This window comes from Cucurbita moschata, unplaced genomic scaffold, assembly GCF_002738365.1.
Source record: "Cucurbita moschata cultivar Rifu unplaced genomic scaffold, Cmos_1.0 Cmo_Scf00077, whole genome shotgun sequence".
In the NCBI taxonomy this organism is placed as follows: Eukaryota; Viridiplantae; Streptophyta; class Magnoliopsida; order Cucurbitales; family Cucurbitaceae; genus Cucurbita; species Cucurbita moschata.
The window spans coordinates 739,608-746,800 of NW_019268593.1; the positions used below are offsets into that span (position 1 = coordinate 739,608).

At 33.9% G+C, this 7,193-nt stretch overlaps 1 non-coding gene across 1 annotated transcript; it reads left to right on the forward strand.

Moving 5' to 3' along the window:
• The first annotated feature begins 905 nt into the window (after positions 1 to 905).
• Positions 906 to 977, forward strand: TRNAC-GCA. Its single transcript has one exon. It is a non-coding gene; the product is annotated as a tRNA-Cys (tRNA).
• The last annotated feature ends 6,216 nt before the right edge of the window (positions 978 to 7,193 follow it).

Sequence of the window (7,193 nt, forward strand, 5' to 3'; positions counted from 1 at the left end):
AAAAAAAAAAAAAAAAAAAAATATTTCCATTCTACCCTGAAAATTGAATTAAAAAAACTATTAAAATCTATTCCAGAGTAAAATTTAGTTTTAGAAAAAAAAAAGGGAATAATCTTGTTTCAAACAAAAAAAATAATTTTGCTAGATAGAAATAAATTTTGTTGTGGTTTGATTTTAAAATTCTACCTATAAAAGAAGTTGAAAACACCTTGGGAGATTACCTATGGGAGAGTTTCTAACAAAGTCTCTCTTCTCTCCTCTGTCTTCTCAAACTCATACTAATCCAACCAATTATTTGCATGGACTCAAAAGTTCAATTACCTCTAAAAGAAGTTGAAAACACCTTGTGAAAATCTGTAAGGATACTACGACCTCTAGCTTTGCAAAATCCAGCGTTGTTGAAGCTTATCAAAATCGCTGCAAAAATAAAGTTTAACAAGTGGTTCTATGATGTAGTGGTTAGCACTTTCGACTTTGAATCTAACGACCTGTGTTTAATTCCCGATAGGTAATCCACCAATTTATACAAAATTGGTCTATAGCCGATTCGGTAGGGTCACTTTTGGACCGATAATCTGTAGAAGGGGTCACTAAGGTTGAGATCATACAAAATGGGTCCATAGCTCAATGTTAGAGCATTTGATTGCAGATCAAGAGGTCACCAATTCGAACCTAGTTGGTCCCTTCTATCTTGGATAGAAATTTGTTACACTTTTTGGATCGACACTATGTCTAAGGGGTCACTAAGTTTAAAATCCTACAAAATGGATCCATGGCTCAGTGGTAGAGAATTTGACCAGTCACCCGTTTGAACTTGGTTGGACCCTTTTATTTTGGATAGACACTTTTTACACTTTTGGACTGACACTCTAGAAGGGGTCACTAAGGTCGAAATCATGCAAAATGGGTCCATAGCTCAGTGGTAGAACATTTGACTGCAGATCAAGAGGTCACCAGTTTGAATCTGGTTGGGCCCAGGCACTTTGTTCGATTTACTCCCGACCACCGATTGTCTAAAGGAAAAGAAATAAGAATAATTACCGATTCCAAACCTTCCAAAGTCCTCCACAACATAGAACCATGTACTTAAAACCCGATGTCCACTATTCTCGTTATTCTTTTCAACTACGAACATTCCTAAGACATTGTACTAGGATATTGACATCCTTAATTGGTACTAAAGCATCTAAAGGCAACCCTTCCACACGGCTCATTCTAACACCTTTGGTAAATAATACCAAGAGACATTGTTAGGCCGATTTTTTTCACGAATACTTAAGAATTTGATATTTATAGTTGTAGTTGAACGCTACTTAAATTGATGAAGTGAAATCTTACAATAGAGTCTAATAAAGCGTTTGTCCATTAGAATAGATTGGAATTAAATTCTTTATAGTTCGAGATAATAGTTGTATTCTTTAAGGCCGATTTTGTTCACGAATACTTAAGAATTTGATATATTTATAGTTGTAGTTGAACGCTACTTAAATTGATGAAGTGAAATCTTACAATAGAGTCTAATAAAGCGTTTGTCCATTAGAATAGATTGGAATTAAATTCTTTATAGTTCGAGATAATAGTTGTATTCTTTAAGGCCGATTTTGTTCACGAATACTTAAGAATTTGATATTTATAGTTGTAGTTGAATGCTACTTAAATTGATGAAGTGAAATCTTACAATAGAGTCTAATAAAGCGTTTGTCCATTAGAATAGATTGGAATTAAATTCTTTATAGTTCGAGATAATAGTTGTATTCTTTAAGTCATTGAGACTAGTGTTACTAGTACTTGTTAGTATATTTGAGACTCATCCCTACCACCTGAAGTTTCTTTGATATTGTAGTTGGATCTATGAGACTCATCCCTCAGATGTGAAAGAGTAGTTATATCCAACATTCTTACTTGTGTGCCTCTTACAATACTCTCAACAAATGGATCGCTTGATCTATTCTACTCTACTTTACTTCCTCTTAATAACGGTGTGGTATTGACACAACTCATATTAATGATAATCATCACTTACATCCAAAACAAGAGTATAGTGGTCGACTATCGTCAAGGACCCATTCACCATTTCCATTCCTACCGACGGAAAAGTTTTATTACATTCATTTCTTTCTCCTTTCTAACTTCTTCAGTCTCACATTAAACTTTTTTTTATTTTAAAAAAAAAATTAAACGTGAAAAGGGAGAAAAAAAGAAAAAAGAAAAGCCTTAATTTTGAAAGCTTATCAAATACTCTTTGATCGATGTAAAGAAAGCTTGAGAATAATTTATTCTCACGTCCCTCTTTGACACTTGTTGGATATATATCCGCCCTTCACATGTCGTATCATAATCATATCATATCGTAAAAACTTTGTGGTTATATCCTTCCCTAATTTATCATAGTCTTATCGTCCTTAGACATATCATAGTTGTGTCGTTACCTGAACATACCTTAGTCATAACGTTACAGGAAAGTATCGTAACGTTATCGTTCTATCAATCTATCATAATTCTATCTCTTTCTACCCATAACCTAATCGTATTGTTTTATGAATCCATCGTGACCATATCGTTTTTATCAATCTGTCATACCCATAGCACTTTGATACGTAATCAAACCATAACGTTTCATGAACATGTCTTACTCCTATCGTTACATTACGTTTAGTGCATCCTCCTTCTGCGTTGGCGGTTGAGGGAACTTGAACGACTGCTTCTCTTGGAATGGGTAGTGGAATGATAGGGGAAGGACTTGGGTCCCTTCTGCTTCTCTAGCTATGGCGATAGGAATTGGAGCGGTGAGTGTACGACAGAGACCTTGAACCACTTCTCCCCATAAGTTTCAATTGAGTCTGAACGGCTGCTACAGGCTGCGATATAGCATGTAATACGAAATACGAACATTCGATTCAAAGACATCTTTGTCTCCATGATTAAGCCTCTCTCAGGATGAAACACCTTGCATGTTCCATTTTGAAACAAACAGGTAACCCCCTTTGCTTGCAATTTACCACTACTCAACAAATTGTTCCTCAAGTCTGGCACATAGAACACTCCTGTAATTATCATTATGATTCCATTCACTTCCAACCATACATTACCCTTTCCGGTTACAACCATGCTTGAGTTGGTTCCCAGCTTCACTAAATCTTTGAAACATCCATCAAAATCTGAAAAATATTCCTTCTTCCCACACATATGATTGCTACATCCCGAGTCAAGGAACCACATATCTTCTCTATTGGCCTTATTCATATTCACGTAAGCCATCGGCGACATCTCTTCTCGATTCTCTGCATAGTTTGTCTCCTTCTCCTTGCTTTGACATTCCCATTGAAAATGTCCTAGCTTTTGACAATTATAGCACTCCACTGTGGCCTTGTTGAAGGTTTGTCTGCCTCGTCTGGAATTGCTTTGACATTCCCATTGAAAATGTCCTAGCTTGTGACAGTTATAGCACTCCACTGTGGCCTTGTTGAAGGTTTGTCTGCCTCGTCTGGAATTGCTTTGACATTCCCATTGAAAATCTCATAGCTTGTGACAGTTATAGCACTCCACTATGGCCTTGTTAAAGGTTTGTCTGCCTCATCCCCTTCCTCTGTCTCTAAAGCTTCCACGACCTTGGCTCCTTCCTTCAGCAGACTGCACAAGTGGACTCTCCATTGACATACTTTTATTATGACACACGTAGAAGACTGCTACTTCTAGTTTTAACTAGTTTAGAGCATGGCTCTAATACAAAAATGTTAGGAACAGAAAAAGAAAACTGGAAAGATCAGAAGAATTGGGAGAAATCTCTCGTCCAATTGAAGAATGACTAAATCAAATCTAATTCAAATAACTAGATCAAATCCAATTCTAACAGTTACCATATCTATTTGGTATCATATTTATGTCTCGTATCTATATCTCCTTTTTATTTTTGTGACTCTGAAATATTTTGCTTTTATAAATAAATATCTTCACGAAAATAAGTTTAATTTATGTTGAGATGGAGAATCAAAATTGACACTCAAAGGACGTTGATACTTGGGACTTTGATTCCTGTGTGAAGCTTGCATCTTGCAATTACTTGGGTAGAGAATGTGTTTCACTTCAAATTCACTCAAGGAAAATAATCAAATAACGAACCATATTTGAGATAGGATAACTTTTTTTTTTTAATCGTTGAGAAATAAGAAAGAATAAAAATCAAAACATGGCATGAATGACATTTTCTTGAATCTTTGTTTTATTCTCCTAAATGTATTATTTTATTTTATTTAATAAAACTCCATCCAAACTTCTACTCATAAATTTTTAATATGTAAGAAAATACACGTACAAAATGTTTATACTATTGGTAATACACTAGTCTCGGTTGTTTGACTAAAACAATGCAACCATTGTCCAAACTAAAGAATTTGATTCGAAGCTATCTCCTAATAGAGGACGGCTCAATTAGACTTTATTGTAAGATTCGACCCTATCAACTTTAATAGCATTCTCCAACTATAAATATTGAACTCCAAAGTATTCACGAGCAAAGTAAGTTTGTTGAAACTATCTATAAAAGTGTTCCAAAGTTTGTCGTGGAGAAGATTTGCCTTAAAATCTAGTTCCAATTAAGGATGTTAATGATGAAGAAGTGCGAGCTGGTGGAAGGTTTTCCGTGGAAAATTTCAGAGGTGGTAGATATAATTTAATTCACAAGTGTGTGGTGAATGGTCTTTTCAGTCCCATATAGGCTTTGACCCCAAATTTTATATTATTGTAATAAAAGCTATAAATGACAGAGCTTATCTTTTGAGGAATTCATCAAATTCCCTCTCCACAAGTAGCAGTATAACTACTAGATTGCTTTCTTTACTTACAATAAGTCCTCTATCTGTATGTGCTTGTGGGACATTACTCTCCTTTATCTATAAGATTTGAGGAATTCATCAAATTCCCTCTCCACAAGTAGCAGTATAACTACTAGATTGCTTTCTTTACTTACAATAAGTCCTCTATCTGTATGTGCTTGTGGGACATTACTCTCCTTTATCTATAAGAATGGCATAGCCATAATGACATAATAATCCTTATATAAGTATCTTTTCTTTTTCTCTCGTACCCACCTATATAGCCATAATGATATAATAATCCTTATATAAGTATCTTTTCTTTTTCTCTCGTACCCACCTTATACATAACATGTTAAATTAACTCATACTTCAAAAAATAATTTCTCTCTTTTGGAGATGCAAGTTATCGATCCCCATACCTCTCGCATGCTAAGCGAGTGCTCTACCATTTGAGCTACAACCCCACAATTTTTGCATCACAAAACCATAAATTTCCCGTCGTCAATAATAGTGAAAATGAAGAAATATTGCTACCCAACATGTCATGAATAAGGAAAAATTAAAAAGAAATAATATATTTAATAATAGATAGTCTTATTTTTGGAGGTATCGATCCCCATTGCTCTACCATCTAAGCTACATCCCCATGATGTTTACATCATAAAACCCTAAATGTCCCATCATCAATAATAGTGAAAATAAAAAAATATCAAAATATTAATAACAAATAGTTTGGTTTGGTGATGTGGGGTATCGATAATTTTGAAAATGAAAAAAATATAATAACAAATTAAATACTTTCTTTTGGAGATGCGGGTTATCAATCCCCGTACAACTCGCATGCAAAGCGAGCGCTCTACCGTCTAAGCTACATCTCCACAATTTTTACGTCACAAAATCCTAAACGTCTCATCATGAATAATAGTGAAAATGAAAAACTATCCCCGCTCATTATGTCATAAATAAGAAAAAATTTAAAAGAACTAATATATTTAATAATTGTTTCTTTTGTTGATGCATGGTATCAATCCCAGTACTTCTCACATGGGATGCAAACACTCTACCATCTAAGCTATATCCTCAAGATTCTAATGTCACAAAATCTTAAACATCTCGTCATCAAAAATAGTGAAAATAAAAAAATAACGCTATTCATTATGTCATTAAATAAGAAAAAATTGAATAGAAATAAAATAGTAATAACGAATAGTTTCCTTCAGAGATATGGGGTATCAATTCAATCCCCGTACCTCTCGCATGCTAAGCAAGCAATCTACCATCTAAGCTACATTCCCACAATACTTATATTAGAAAACGGTAAATGTCCCATCATCAATTCTAGTGAAAATGAAAAAAAATATCTCCGCTAATTATGTCATAAATAAGGAAAGGTTGAATAGAAATAAAATATTAATAACAAATAGTTTCTTTTGGAAAGATGTAATAGAAATAAAATATTAATAACATAGTTTACATATGTGTCACTTGTGTTATTTTAACGTATTTATTTACTTGGTAAACGTCTTTCATACTACAATCTCTTGAAGGGGCATTTTGAGAATCGAACTTTCATACCACTAGACCAAATGCCCTTGTTATACCACTTGAAATGTATTATGAAGCCTTAGGCCTAGGTATTAAGGTCGTATTTTGTCGTATTGCAGGAAACACGTGAAGTCCTCGGATGTAGAATTTGTCTTGGAGAATAAAGCCTTGGGATGGGATGTTAAGAAAGACTATGAGTATTAAGAGCATGATGGTAAGTATAAAATGTCAAATATGAAGTTAGGTTGATTTCGAATATGAAGTCCTTTTCTTGAACACCCAATATTTTTAGCTTCTACTCAAATATATTTTTCTCTTAGTAGTTGGAGGGCTATAAAACAAAAAGTTGAATTGTTATAATATACCACGGTTATCAAATAAACCAACAACCCAACAAAAGAAACAAACTAATCAATTTTGGTTGGATTGATTCTTCATCAGTTTGTTTGATTTAATTTTTCTATTTTGCCTCGTATGACAAGAAAATAAAGTTGTATTGAATGCACCTTAGTTTCATTTATGACAAACTCATATGAAACATAATTGCATTAATAGTACTCAGAGTTGGAGTCTATAAGCATTTCATGAACTTCAGTGCAATTCATGCTTCATTAAAGATGAGATGAACTTTTGTTATGTATGGAACTTTAAATTACTTCATGAATCTGAATTTGAATCTGGTTAAGGAACGGTAAGATCTGAAAGTTTTGAATTCTAGACCAAAACTTATCGTTGAGATGAGGGAGCCTTCAAAGGTTGTGCACTCACAGATGGGGTTGTTATGTAGCCTTAGTCTATCTTTGTGTTTGAGTTTTTTTGTACTTTTTTTTTTTT